The 12,500-nt window shown below is 40.2% G+C and overlaps 14 non-coding genes across 14 annotated transcripts; all 14 read right to left on the minus strand.

Annotated features, from left to right (window-relative positions):
* Positions 1–875: 875 nt before the first annotated feature.
* On the minus strand, positions 876–993 carry LOC113089410 (5S ribosomal RNA). Its single transcript, XR_003286485.1, has one exon. It is a non-coding gene; the product is annotated as a 5S ribosomal RNA (ribosomal RNA).
* Positions 994–1,503: 510 nt separating this feature from the next.
* On the minus strand, positions 1,504–1,622 carry LOC113089435 (5S ribosomal RNA). Its single transcript, XR_003286508.1, has one exon. It is a non-coding gene; the product is annotated as a 5S ribosomal RNA (ribosomal RNA).
* A 516-nt stretch (positions 1,623–2,138) lies between these two features.
* Positions 2,139–2,258, minus strand: LOC113089425 (5S ribosomal RNA). Its single transcript, XR_003286499.1, has one exon. It is a non-coding gene; the product is annotated as a 5S ribosomal RNA (ribosomal RNA).
* A 1,457-nt stretch (positions 2,259–3,715) lies between these two features.
* On the minus strand, positions 3,716–3,834 carry LOC113089416 (5S ribosomal RNA). The gene has a single exon (XR_003286490.1). It is a non-coding gene; the product is annotated as a 5S ribosomal RNA (ribosomal RNA).
* A 1,066-nt stretch (positions 3,835–4,900) lies between these two features.
* Positions 4,901–5,019, minus strand: LOC113089378 (5S ribosomal RNA). Its single transcript, XR_003286457.1, has one exon. It is a non-coding gene; the product is annotated as a 5S ribosomal RNA (ribosomal RNA).
* A 505-nt stretch (positions 5,020–5,524) lies between these two features.
* On the minus strand, positions 5,525–5,644 carry LOC113089402 (5S ribosomal RNA). The gene has a single exon (XR_003286477.1). It is a non-coding gene; the product is annotated as a 5S ribosomal RNA (ribosomal RNA).
* A 374-nt stretch (positions 5,645–6,018) lies between these two features.
* On the minus strand, positions 6,019–6,137 carry LOC113089417 (5S ribosomal RNA). Its single transcript, XR_003286491.1, has one exon. It is a non-coding gene; the product is annotated as a 5S ribosomal RNA (ribosomal RNA).
* Positions 6,138–7,198: 1,061 nt separating this feature from the next.
* Positions 7,199–7,317, minus strand: LOC113089397 (5S ribosomal RNA). Its single transcript, XR_003286472.1, has one exon. It is a non-coding gene; the product is annotated as a 5S ribosomal RNA (ribosomal RNA).
* A 505-nt stretch (positions 7,318–7,822) lies between these two features.
* LOC113089408 (5S ribosomal RNA) lies at positions 7,823–7,941 on the minus strand. Its single transcript, XR_003286483.1, has one exon. It is a non-coding gene; the product is annotated as a 5S ribosomal RNA (ribosomal RNA).
* Positions 7,942–8,314: 373 nt separating this feature from the next.
* On the minus strand, positions 8,315–8,433 carry LOC113089426 (5S ribosomal RNA). Its single transcript, XR_003286500.1, has one exon. It is a non-coding gene; the product is annotated as a 5S ribosomal RNA (ribosomal RNA).
* Positions 8,434–9,519: 1,086 nt separating this feature from the next.
* Positions 9,520–9,638, minus strand: LOC113089418 (5S ribosomal RNA). Its single transcript, XR_003286492.1, has one exon. It is a non-coding gene; the product is annotated as a 5S ribosomal RNA (ribosomal RNA).
* Positions 9,639–10,703: 1,065 nt separating this feature from the next.
* LOC113089420 (5S ribosomal RNA) lies at positions 10,704–10,822 on the minus strand. Its single transcript, XR_003286494.1, has one exon. It is a non-coding gene; the product is annotated as a 5S ribosomal RNA (ribosomal RNA).
* Positions 10,823–11,326: 504 nt separating this feature from the next.
* On the minus strand, positions 11,327–11,448 carry LOC113089430 (5S ribosomal RNA). The gene has a single exon (XR_003286503.1). It is a non-coding gene; the product is annotated as a 5S ribosomal RNA (ribosomal RNA).
* A 372-nt stretch (positions 11,449–11,820) lies between these two features.
* On the minus strand, positions 11,821–11,939 carry LOC113089419 (5S ribosomal RNA). The gene has a single exon (XR_003286493.1). It is a non-coding gene; the product is annotated as a 5S ribosomal RNA (ribosomal RNA).
* Between the last annotated feature and the right edge of the window lie 561 nt (positions 11,940–12,500).

Here is a 12,500-nt window from a genome sequence, read left to right on the forward strand (position 1 = left end):
CAATAATGCAAAATGATAGTTAAAGGCAGTTCATCATTGAATTCAGTTATGTCATCTCTGTTCAGTTGAAATAGTGTCTGTTTTTATTTGCAATCAAGTCAATGATATCGCTGTAGATGAAGTGACCCCAACTAAGCAAGCCAGAGGCGACAGCGGCAAGGAACCGAAACTCCATCGGTGACAGAATGGAGAAAAAAACCTTGGGAGAAACCAGGCTCAGTTGGGGGTCAGTTCTCCTCTGACCAGACGAAAACCAGTAGTTCAATTCCAGGCTGCAGCAAAGTCAGATTGTGCAGAAGAATCATCTGTTTCCTGTTTTAAAGCACCTGGTATTCCTAGGCAGTCTCTCATCAAAGTGCTAACCAGACCTAAACCTGCTAAGATTCAGAGATCGGCATTGACTTTTTTTTTTTTTTTTTTTTTTTTTTTAATGAAAGATTATTATATAATTCGTGAAATTTTCCAAAGAGATTAAAGCACCTGGTATTCCCAGGCAGTCTCTCATCAAAGTGCTAACCAGACCTAAACCTGCTAAGATTCAGAGATCGGGCATTGACTCTATTTTTTGGCAAAATTATTATATACTAAGTGAAAAATGTCCAAAAAGCTTACAGCACCTGGTATTCCCAGGCGGTCTCCCATCCAAGTACTAACCAGGCCAAACCTGCTAATATTCAAAGATCGGGCATTGACTCTATTTTTTGGCAAAATTATTATATACTAAGTGAAAAATGTCCAAAAAGCTTACAGCACCTGGTATTCCCAGGCGGTCTCCATCCAAGTACTAACCAGGCCAAACCTGCTAATATTCAAAGATCGGGCATTGACTCTATTTTTTGGCAAATTATTATATACTAAGTGAAAAATGTCCAAAAAGCTTACAGCACCTGGTATTCCAGGCGGTCTCCCATCCAAGTACTAACCAGGCCCAAACCTGCTTAGCTTCCGAGATCAGACGAGATCGGGCATAGCCAGGTTGGTATGGCCGTAAGCGAAGACTGCTGCAAAGAGAGGGCTATTTAAAGACCAGCCAATCTAATCGCCAGTACATTATATAAGTAGGAAAGAAAACCCAAAAGTTTAAAGCACCTGGTATTCCTAGGCAGTCTCTCATCAAAGTGCTAACCAGACCTAAACCTGCTAAAGATTCAGAGATCGGGCATAGACTCAATTTTTTTTTTTTTAATGAAAGATTATTTATATAATTCGTTGAAATTTTCCCAAACAGATTAAAGCACCTGGTATTCCCAGGGCAGTCTCCCATCCATGTACTAACCAGGCCCAAACCTGCTAATATTCAGAGATTCGGTCATTGACTCTATTTTTTGGCAAAATTATTATATACTAAGTGGAAAAATGTCCAAAAAAGCTTACAGCACCTGGTATTCCCAGGCGGTCTCCCATCCAAGTACTAACCAGGCCCAAACCTGCTAATATTCAAAGATCGGGCATTGACTCTATTTTTTGGCAAATTATTATATACTAAGTGAAAAATGTCCAAAAAGCTTACAGCACCTGGTATTCCCAGGCGGTCTCCCATCCAAGTACTAACCAGGCCCAAACCTGCTTTAGCTTCCGAGATCAGACAGATCGGGCATAGCCAGGTTGGTATGGCCGTAAGCGAAGACTGCTGCAAAGAGAGGGCTATTTAAAGACCAGCCAAATCTAATCGCCCAGTACATTATATAAGTAGGAAAAGAAAACCCAAAAGCTTAAAGAACCTGGTATTCCTAGGCAGTCTTTCATCAAAGTGCTAACCAGACCTAAACCTGCTAAGATTCAGAGATCGGGCATTGACTCTTTTGTTTTTTTTTTTTTTTTTAATGAAAGATTATTAATATAATTCGTGAAATTTTCCAAAGAGATTAAAGCACCTGGTATTCCCAGGCAGTCTCTCATCAAAGTGCTAACCAGACCTAAACCTGCTAAGATTCAGAGATCGGGCATTGACTCTATTTTTTGGCAAAATATTATATACTAAGTGAAAAATGTCCAAAAAGCTTACAGCACCTGGTAATTTCCCAGGCAGTCTCCCATCCATGGTAGTAACAGGCCCAAACCTGCTAATATTCAGAGATCGGGCATTGACTCTATTTTTTTGGCAAAATTATTATATACTAAGTGAAAAATGTCCAAAAAGTTTACAGCACCTGGTATTCCCAGGCGGTCTCCCATCCAAGTACTAACCAGGCCCCAAACCTGCTTAGCTTCTGAGATCAGACGAGATCGGGCATCGCCAGGTTGGTATGGCCGTAAGCGAAGACTGCTGCAAAGAGAGGGCTAATTTTAAAGAACAGCCAATCTAATCGCCAGTACTTTATATAAGTAGGAAAGAAAACGCCAAAAGCTTAAATCAATCAATCAATCACCTTTATTTATATAGTGCTTTAAACAAAATACATTGCGTCAAAGCACTGAACAACATTCATTTGGAAAACAGTGGTCTCAATAATGCAAAATGATAGTTAAAGGCAGTTCATCATTGAATTCAGTTATGTCATCTCTGTTCAGTTGAAATAGTGTCTGTTTTATTTGCAATCAAGTCAATGATATCGCTGGTAGATGAAGTGACCCCAAACTAGCAAGCCAGAGGCGACAGCGGCAAGAACCGAACTCCATCGGTGACAGAATGGAGAAAAAAAACCTTGGGAGAAACCAGGCTCAGTTGGGGGGGTCAGTTCTCCTCTGACCAGACGAAAACCAGTAGTTCAATTCCAGGCTGCAGCAAAGTTCAGATTGTGCAGAAGAATCATCTGTTTCCTGTTTTAAAGCACCTGGTATTCCTAGGCAGTCTCTCATCAAAGTGCTAAACCAGACCCTAACCTGCTAAAGATTCAGAGATCGGGCATTGACTCTTTTTTTTTTTTTTTTTTTTTAATGAAAGATTATTATATAATTCGTGAAATAGTCAATGATATCGCTGTAGATGAAGTGACCCCAACTAAGCAAGCCAGAGGCGACAGCGGCAAGGAACCGAAACCTCCATCGGTGACAGAATGGAGAAAAAAACCTTGGGAGAAACCAGGCTCAGTTGGGGGGTCAGTTCTCCTCTGACCAGACGAAAACCAGTAGTTCAATTCCAGGCTGGCAGCAAAGTCAGATTGTGCAGAAGAATCATCTGTTTCCTGTTTTAAAGCACCTGGTATTCCTAGGCAGTCTCTCATCAAAGTGCTAACCAGACCTAAACCTGCTAAGATTCAGAGATCGGGCATTGACTCTTTTTTTTTTTTTTTTTTTTTTAATGAAAGATTATTATATAATTCGTGAAATTTTCCAAAGAGATTAAAGCACCTGGTATTCCCAGGCAGTCTCTCATCAAAGTGCTAACCAGACCTAAACCTGCTAAGATTCAGAGATCGGGCATTGACTCTATTTTTTGGCAAAATTATTATATACTAAGTGAAAAATGTCCAAAAAGCTTACAGCACCTGGTATTCCCAGGAAGTCTCCCATCCATGTACTAACCAGGCCCAAACCTGCTAATATTCAGAGATCGGGCATTGACTCTTTTTTTTTTTTTTTTTTTTTTTTTTTTTTTAATGAAAGATTATTATATAATTCGTGAAATTTTCCAAAGAGATTAAAGCACCTGGTATTCCCAGGCAGTCTCCCATCCATGTACTAACCAGGCCCAAACCTGTTAATATTCAGAGATCGGGCATTGACTCTATTTTTTTGGCAAAATTATTATATACTAAGTGAAAAATGTCCAAAAAGTTTACAGCACCTGGTATTCCCAGGCGGTCTCCCATCCAAGTACTAACCAGGCCCAAACCTGCTTAGCTTCTGAGATCAGACGAGATCGGGCATCGCCAGGTTGGTATGGCCGTAAGCGAAGACTGCTGCAAAGAGAGGGCTATTTAAAGAACAGCCAATCTAATCGCCAGTACTTTATATAAGTAGGAAAGAGAACCCAAAAGCTTAAATCAATCAATCAATCACCTTTATTTATATAGTGCTTTAAAACAAAATACATTGCGTCAAAGCACTGAACAACATTCATTTGGAAAACAGTGTCTCAATAATGCAAAATGATAGTTAAAGGCAGTTCATCATTGAATTCAGTTATGTCATCTCTGTTCAGTTGAAATAGTGTCTGTTTTTATTTGCAATCAAGTCAATGATATCGCTGTAGATGAAGTGACCCCAACTAAGCAAGCCAGAGGCGACAGCGGCAAGGAACCGAAACTCCATCGGTGACAGAATGGAGAAAAAAACCTTGGGAGAAACCAGGCTCAGTTGGGGGGTCAGTTCTCCTCTGACCAGACGAAAACCAGTAGTTCAATTCCAGGCTGCAGCAAAGTCAGATTGTGCAGAAGAATCATCTGTTTCCTGTTTTAAAGCACCTGGTATTCCTAGGCAGTCTCTCATCAAAGTGCTAACCAGACCTAAACCTGCTAAGATTCAGAGATCGGGCATTGACTTTTTTTTTTTTTTTTTTTTTTTTTTTTAATGAAAGATTATTATATAATTCGTGAAATTTTCCAAAGAGATTAAAGCACCTGGTATTCCCAGGCAGTCTCTCATCAAAGTGCTAACCAGACCTAAACCTGCTAAGATTCAGAGATCGGGCATTGACTCTATTTTTTGGCAAAATTATTATATACTAAGTGAAAAATGTCCAAAAAGCTTACAGCACCTGGTATTCCCAGGCGGTCTCCCATCCAAGTACTAACCAGGCCCAAACCTGCTAATATTCAAAGATCGGGCATTGACTCTATTTTTTGGCAAAATTATTATATACTAAGTGAAAAATGTCCAAAAGCTTACAGCACCTGGTATTCCCAGGCGGTCTCCCATCCAAGTACTAACCAGGCCCAAACCTGCTAATATTCAAAGATCGGGCATTGACTCTATTTTTTGGCAAAATTATTATATACTAAGTGAAAAATGTCCAAAAAGCTTACAGCACCTGGTATTCCCAGGCGGTCTCCCATCCAAGTACTAACCAGGCCCAAACCTGCTTAGCTTCCGAGATCAGACGAGATCGGGCATAGCCAGGTTGGTATGGCCGTAAGCGAAGGCTGCTGCAAAGAGAGGGCTATTTAAAGACCAGCCAATCTAATCGCCAGTACATTATATAAGTAGGAAAGAAAACCCAAAAGTTTAAAGCACCTGGTATTCCTAGGCAGTCTCTCATCAAAGTGCTAACCAGACCTAAACCTGCTAAGATTCAGAGATCGGGCATAGACTCAATTTTTTTTTTTTTTTAATGAAAGATTATTATATAATTCGTGAAATTTTCCAAACAGATTAAAGCACCTGGTATTCCCAGGCAGTCTCCCATCCATGTACTAACCAGGCCCAAACCTGCTAATATTCAGAGATCGGTCATTGACTCTATTTTTTGGCAAAATTATTATATACTAAGTGAAAAATGTCCAAAAAGCTTACAGCACCTGGTATTCCCAGGCGGTCTCCCATCCAAGTACTAACCAGGCCCAAACCTGCTAATATTCAAAGAATGGGCATTGACTCTATTTTTTGGCAAAATTATTATATACTAAGTGAAAAATGTCCAAAAAGCTTACAGCACCTGGTATTCCCAGGCGGTCTCCCATCCAAGTACTAACCAGGCCCAAACCTGCTTAGCTTCCGAGATCAGACGAGATCGGGGCATAGCCAGGTTGGTATGGCCGTAAGCGAAGACTGCTGCAAAGAGAGGGCTATTTAAAGACCAGCCAATCTAATCGCCAGTACATTATATAAGTAGGAAAGAAAACCCAAAAGCTTAAAGAACCTGGTATTCCTAGGCAGTCTTTCATCAAAGTGCTAACCAGACCTAAACCTGCTAAGATTCAGAGATCGGGCATTGACTCTTTTTTTTTTTTTTTTTTTTTTAATGAAAGATTATTATATAATTCGTGAAATTTTCCAAAGAGATTAAAGCACCTGGTATTCCCAGGCAGTCTCCCATCCATGTACTAACCAGGCCCAAACCTGTTAATATTCAGAGATCGGGCATTGACTCTATTTTTTTGGCAAAATTATTATATACTAAGTGAAAAATGTCCAAAAAGTTTACAGCACCTGGTATTCCCAGGCGGTCTCCCATCCAAGTACTAACCAGGCCCAAACCTGCTTAGCTTCTGAGATCAGACGAGATCGGGCATCGCCAGGTTGGTATGGCCGTAAGCGAAGACTGCTGCAAAGAGAGGGCTATTTAAAGAACAGCCAATCTAATCGCCAGTACTTTATATAAGTAGGAAAGAGAACCCAAAAGCTTAAATCAATCAATCAATCACCTTTATTTATATAGTGCTTTAAACAAAATACATTGCGTCAAAGCACTGAACAACATTCATTTGGAAAACAGTGTCTCAATAATGCAAAATGATAGTTAAAGGCAGTTCATCATTGAATTCAGTTATGTCATCTCTGTTCAGTTGAAATAGTGTCTGTTTTTATTTGCAATCAAGTCAATGATATCGCTGTAGATGAAGTGACCCCAACTAAGCAAGCCAGAGGCGACAGCGGCAAGGAACCGAAACTCCATCGGTGACAGAATGGAGAAAAAAACCTTGGGAGAAACCAGGCTCAGTTGGGGGGTCAGTTCTCCTCTGACCAGACGAAAACCAGTAGTTCAATTCCAGGCTGCAGCAAAGTCAGATTGTGCAGAAGAATCATCTGTTTCCTGTTTTAAAGCACCTGGTATTCCTAGGCAGTCTCTCATCAAAGTGCTAACCAGACCTAAACCTGCTAAGATTCAGAGATCGGGCATTGACTCTTTTTTTTTTTTTTTTTTTTTAATGAAAGATTATTATATAATTCGTGAAATTTTCCAAAGAGATTAAAGCACCTGGTATTCCCAGGCAGTCTCTCATCAAAGTGCTAACCAGACCTAAACCTGCTAAGATTCAGAGATCGGGCATTGACTCTATTTTTTGGCAAAATTATTATATACTAAGTGAAAAATGTCCAAAAAGCTTACAGCACCTGGTATTCCCAGGCGGTCTCCCATCCAAGTACTAACCAGGCCCAAACCTGCTAATATTCAAAGATCGGGCATTGACTCTATTTTTTGGCAAAATTATTATATACTAAGTGAAAAATGTCCAAAAAGCTTACAGCACCTGGTATTCCCAGGCGGTCTCCCATCCAAGTACTAACCAGGCCCAAACCTGCTAATATTCAAAGATCGGGCATTGACTCTATTTTTTGGCAAAATTATTATATACTAAGTGAAAAATGTCCAAAAAGCTTACAGCACCTGGTATTCCCAGGCGGTCTCCCATCCAAGTACTAACCAGGCCCAAACCTGCTTAGCTTCCGAGATCAGACGAGATCGGGCATAGCCAGGTTGGTATGGCCGTAAGCGAAGGCTGCTGCAAAGAGAGGGCTATTTAAAGACCAGCCAATCTAATCGCCAGTACATTATATAAGTAGGAAAGAAAACCCAAAAGTTTAAAGCACCTGGTATTCCTAGGCAGTCTCTCATCAAAGTGCTAACCAGACCTAAACCTGCTAAGATTCAGAGATCGGGCATAGACTCAATTTTTTTTTTTTTTTAATGAAAGATTATTATATAATTCGTGAAATTTTCCAAACAGATTAAAGCACCTGGTATTCCCAGGCAGTCTCCCATCCATGTACTAACCAGGCCCAAACCTGCTAATATTCAGAGATCGGTCATTGACTCTATTTTTTGGCAAAATTATTATATACTAAGTGAAAAATGTCCAAAAAGCTTACAGCACCTGGTATTCCCAGGCGGTCTCCCATCCAAGTACTAACCAGGCCCAAACCTGCTAATATTCAAAGAATGGGCATTGACTCTATTTTTTGGCAAAATTATTATATACTAAGTGAAAAATGTCCAAAAAGCTTACAGCACCTGGTATTCCCAGGCGGTCTCCCATCCAAGTACTAACCAGGCCCAAACCTGCTTAGCTTCCGAGATCAGACGAGATCGGGCATAGCCAGGTTGGTATGGCCGTAAGCGAAGACTGCTGCAAAGAGAGGGCTATTTAAAGACCAGCCAATCTAATCGCCAGTACATTATATAAGTAGGAAAGAAAACCCAAAAGCTTAAAGAACCTGGTATTCCTAGGCAGTCTTTCATCAAAGTGCTAACCAGACCTAAACCTGCTAAGATTCAGAGATCGGGCATTGACTCTTTTTTTTTTTTTTTTTTTTTTAATGAAAGATTATTATATAATTCGTGAAATTTTCCAAAGTGATTAAAGCACCTGGTATTCCCAGGCAGTCTCTCATCAAAGTGCTAACCAGACCTAAACCTGCTAAGATTCAGAGATCGGGCATTGACTCTATTTTTTGGCAAAATTATTATATACTAAGTGAAAAATGTCCAAAAAGCTTACAGCACCCGGTATTCCCAGGCGGTCTCCCATCCAAGTTCTAACCAGGCCCAAACCTGCTTAGCTTCTGAGATCAGACGAGATCTGGCATCGCCAGGTTGGTATGGCCGTAAGCGAAGACTGCTGCAAAGAGAGGGCTATTTAAAGAACAGCCAATCTAATCGCCAGTACTTTATATAAGTAGGAAAGAAAACCCAAAAGCTTAAATCAATCAATCAATCACCTTTATTTATATAGTGCTTTAAACAAAATACATTGCGTCAAAGCACTGAACAACATTCATTTGGAAAACAGTGTCTCAATAATGCAAAATGATAGTTAAAGGCAGTTCATCATTGAATTCAGTTATGTCATCTCTGTTCAGTTGAAATAGTGTCTGTTTTTATTTGCAATCAAGTCAATGATATCGCTGTAGATGAAGTGACCCCAACTAAGCAAGCCAGAGGCGACAGCGGCAAGGAACCGAAACTCCATCGGTGACAGAATGGAGAAAAAAACCTTGGGAGAAACCAGGCTCAGTTGGGGGGTCAGTTCTCCTCTGACCAGACGAAAACCAGTAGTTCAATTCCAGGCTGCAGCAAAGTCAGATTGTGCAGAAGAATCATCTGTTTCCTGTTTTAAAGCACCTGGTATTCCTAGGCAGTCTCTCATCAAAGTGCTAACCAGACCTAAACCTGCTAAGATTCAGAGATCGGGCATTGACTCTTTTTTTTTTTTTTTTTTTTTTAATGAAAGATTATTATATAATTCGTGAAATTTTCCAAAGAGATTAAAGCACCTGGTATTCCCAGGCAGTCTCTCATCAAAGTGCTAACCAGACCTAAACCTGCTAAGATTCAGAGATCGGGCATTGACTCTATTTTTTTGGCAAAATTATTATATACTAAGTGAAAAATGTCCAAAAAGCTTACAGCACCTGGTATTCCCAGGAAGTCTCCCATCCATGTACTAACCAGGCCCAAACCTGCTAATATTCAGAGATCGGGCATTGACTCTTTTTTTTTTTTTTTTTTTTTTTTTTTTTAATGAAAGATTATTATATAATTCGTGAAATTTTCCAAAGAGATTAAAGCACCTGGTATTCCCAGGCAGTCTCCCATCCATGTACTAACCAGGCCCAAACCTGTTAATATTCAGAGATCGGGCATTGACTCTATTTTTTTGGCAAAATTATTATATACTAAGTGAAAAATGTCCAAAAAGTTTACAGCACCTGGTATTCCCAGGCGGTCTCCCATCCAAGTACTAACCAGGCCCAAACCTGCTTAGCTTCTGAGATCAGACGAGATCGGGCATCGCCAGGTTGGTATGGCCGTAAGCGAAGACTGCTGCAAAGAGAGGGCTATTTAAAGAACAGCCAATCTAATCGCCAGTACTTTATATAAGTAGGAAAGAGAACCCAAAAGCTTAAATCAATCAATCAATCACCTTTATTTATATAGTGCTTTAAACAAAATACATTGCGTCAAAGCACTGAACAACATTCATTTGGAAAACAGTGTCTCAATAATGCAAAATGATAGTTAAAGGCAGTTCATCATTGAATTCAGTTATGTCATCTCTGTTCAGTTGAAATAGTGTCTGTTTTTATTTGCAATCAAGTCAATGATATCGCTGTAGATGAAGTGACCCCAACTAAGCAAGCCAGAGGCGACAGCGGCAAGGAACCGAAACTCCATCGGTGACAGAATGGAGAAAAAACCTTGGGAGAAACCAGGCTCAGTTGGGGGGTCAGTTCTCCTCTGACCAGACGAAAACCAGTAGTTCAATTCCAGGCTGCAGCAAAGTCAGATTGTGCAGAAGAATCATCTGTTTCCTGTTTTAAAGCACCTGGTATTCCTAGGCAGTCTCTCATCAAAGTGCTAACCAGACCTAAACCTGCTAAGATTCAGAGATCGGGCATTGACTTTTTTTTTTTTTTTTTTTTTTTTTTTTAATGAAAGATTATTATATAATTCGTGAAATTTTCCAAAGAGATTAAAGCACCTGGTATTCCCAGGCAGTCTCTCATCAAAGTGCTAACCAGACCTAAACCTGCTAAGATTCAGAGATCGGGCATTGACTCTATTTTTTGGCAAAATTATTATATACTAAGTGAAAAATGTCCAAAAAGCTTACAGCACCTGGTATTCCCAGGCGGTCTCCCATCCAAGTACTAACCAGGCCCAAACCTGCTAATATTCAAAGATCGGGCATTGACTCTATTTTTTGGCAAAATTATTATATACTAAGTGAAAAATGTCCAAAAAGCTTACAGCACCTGGTATTCCCAGGCGGTCTCCCATCCAAGTACTAACCAGGCCCAAACCTGCTAATATTCAAAGATCGGGCATTGACTCTATTTTTTGGCAAAATTATTATATACTAAGTGAAAAATGTCCAAAAAGCTTACAGCACCTGGTATTCCCAGGCGGTCTCCCATCCAAGTACTAACCAGGCCCAAACCTGCTTAGCTTCCGAGATCAGACGAGATCGGGCATAGCCAGGTTGGTATGGCCGTAAGCGAAGGCTGCTGCAAAGAGAGGGCTATTTAAAGACCAGCCAATCTAATCGCCAGTACATTATATAAGTAGGAAAGAAAACCCAAAGTTTAAAGCACCTGGTATTCCTAGGCAGTCTCTCATCAAAGTGCTAACCAGACCTAAACCTGCTAAGATTCAGAGATCGGGCATAGACTCAATTTTTTTTTTTTTTTAATGAAAGATTATTATATAATTCGTGAAATTTTCCAAACAGATTAAAGCACCTGGTATTCCCAGGCAGTCTCCCATCCATGTACTAACCAGGCCCAAACCTGCTAATTATTCAGAGATCGGTCATTGACTCTATTTTTTGGCAAAATTATTATATACTAAGTGAAAAATGTCCAAAAAGCTTACAGCACCTGGTATTCCCAGGCGGTCTCCATCCAAGTACTAACCAGGCCCAACCTGCTAATATTCAAAGAATGGGCATTGACTCTATTTTTTGGCAAAATTATTATATACTAAGTGAAAAAATGTCCAAAAAGCTTACAGCACCTGGTATTCCCAGGCGGTCTCCCATCCAAGTACTAACCCAGGCCCCAAACCTGCTTAGCTTCCGAGATCAGACGAGAATCGGGCATAGCCAGGTTGGTATGGCCGTAAGCGAAGACTGCTGCAAAGAGAGGGCTATTTAAAGACCAGCCAATCTAATCGCCAGTACATTATATAAGTAGGAAAGAAACCAAAAGCTTAAAGAACCTGGTATTCCCTAGGCAGTCTTTCATCAAAGTGCTAACCAGACCTAAACCTGCTAAGATTCAGAGATCGGGCATTGACTCTTTTTTTTTTTTTTTTTTTTTTAATGAAAGATTATTATATAATTCGTGAAATTTTCCAAAGAGATTAAAGCACCTGGTATTCCCAGGCAGTCTCCCATCCATGTACTAACCAGGCCCAAACCTGTTAATATTCAGAGATCGGGCATTGACTCTATTTTTTGGCAAAATTATTATATACTAAGTGAAAAATGTCCAAAAAGTTTACAGCACCTGGTATTCCCAGGCGGTCTCCCATCCAAGTACTAACCAGGCCCAAACCTGCTTAGCTTCTGAGATCAGACGAGATCGGGCATCGCCAGGTTGGTATGGCCGTAAGCGAAGACTGCCTGCAAAGAGAGGGCTATTTAAAGAACAGCCAATCTAATCGCCAGTACTTTAATATAAGTAGGAAAGAGAACCCAAAAGCTTAAATCCAATCAATCAATCACCTTTATTTATATAGTGCTTTAAACAAAATACATTGCGTCAAAAGCACTGAACAACATTCATTTGGAAAACAGTGTCTCAATAATGCAAAATGATAGTTAAAGGCAGTTCATCATTGAATTCAGTTATGTCATCTCTGTTCAGTTGAAATAGTGTCTGTTTTTATTTGCAATCAAGTCAATGATATCGCTGTAGATGAAGTGACCCCAACTAAGCAAGCCAGAGGCGACAGCGGCAAGGAACCGAAACTCCATCGGTGACAGAATGGAGAAAAAAACCTTGGGAGAAACCAGGCTCAGTTGGGGGGTCAGTTCTCCTCTGACCAGACGAAAACCAGTAGTTCAATTCCAGGCTGCAGCAAAGTCAGATTGTGCAGAAGAATCATCTGTTTCCTGTTTTAAAGCACCTGGTATTCCTAGGCAGTCTCTCATCAAAGTGCTAACCAGACCTAA

This window comes from Carassius auratus, unplaced genomic scaffold (assembly GCF_003368295.1).
Source record: "Carassius auratus strain Wakin unplaced genomic scaffold, ASM336829v1 scaf_tig00049754, whole genome shotgun sequence".
Classification (NCBI taxonomy): domain Eukaryota; kingdom Metazoa; phylum Chordata; class Actinopteri; order Cypriniformes; family Cyprinidae; genus Carassius; species Carassius auratus.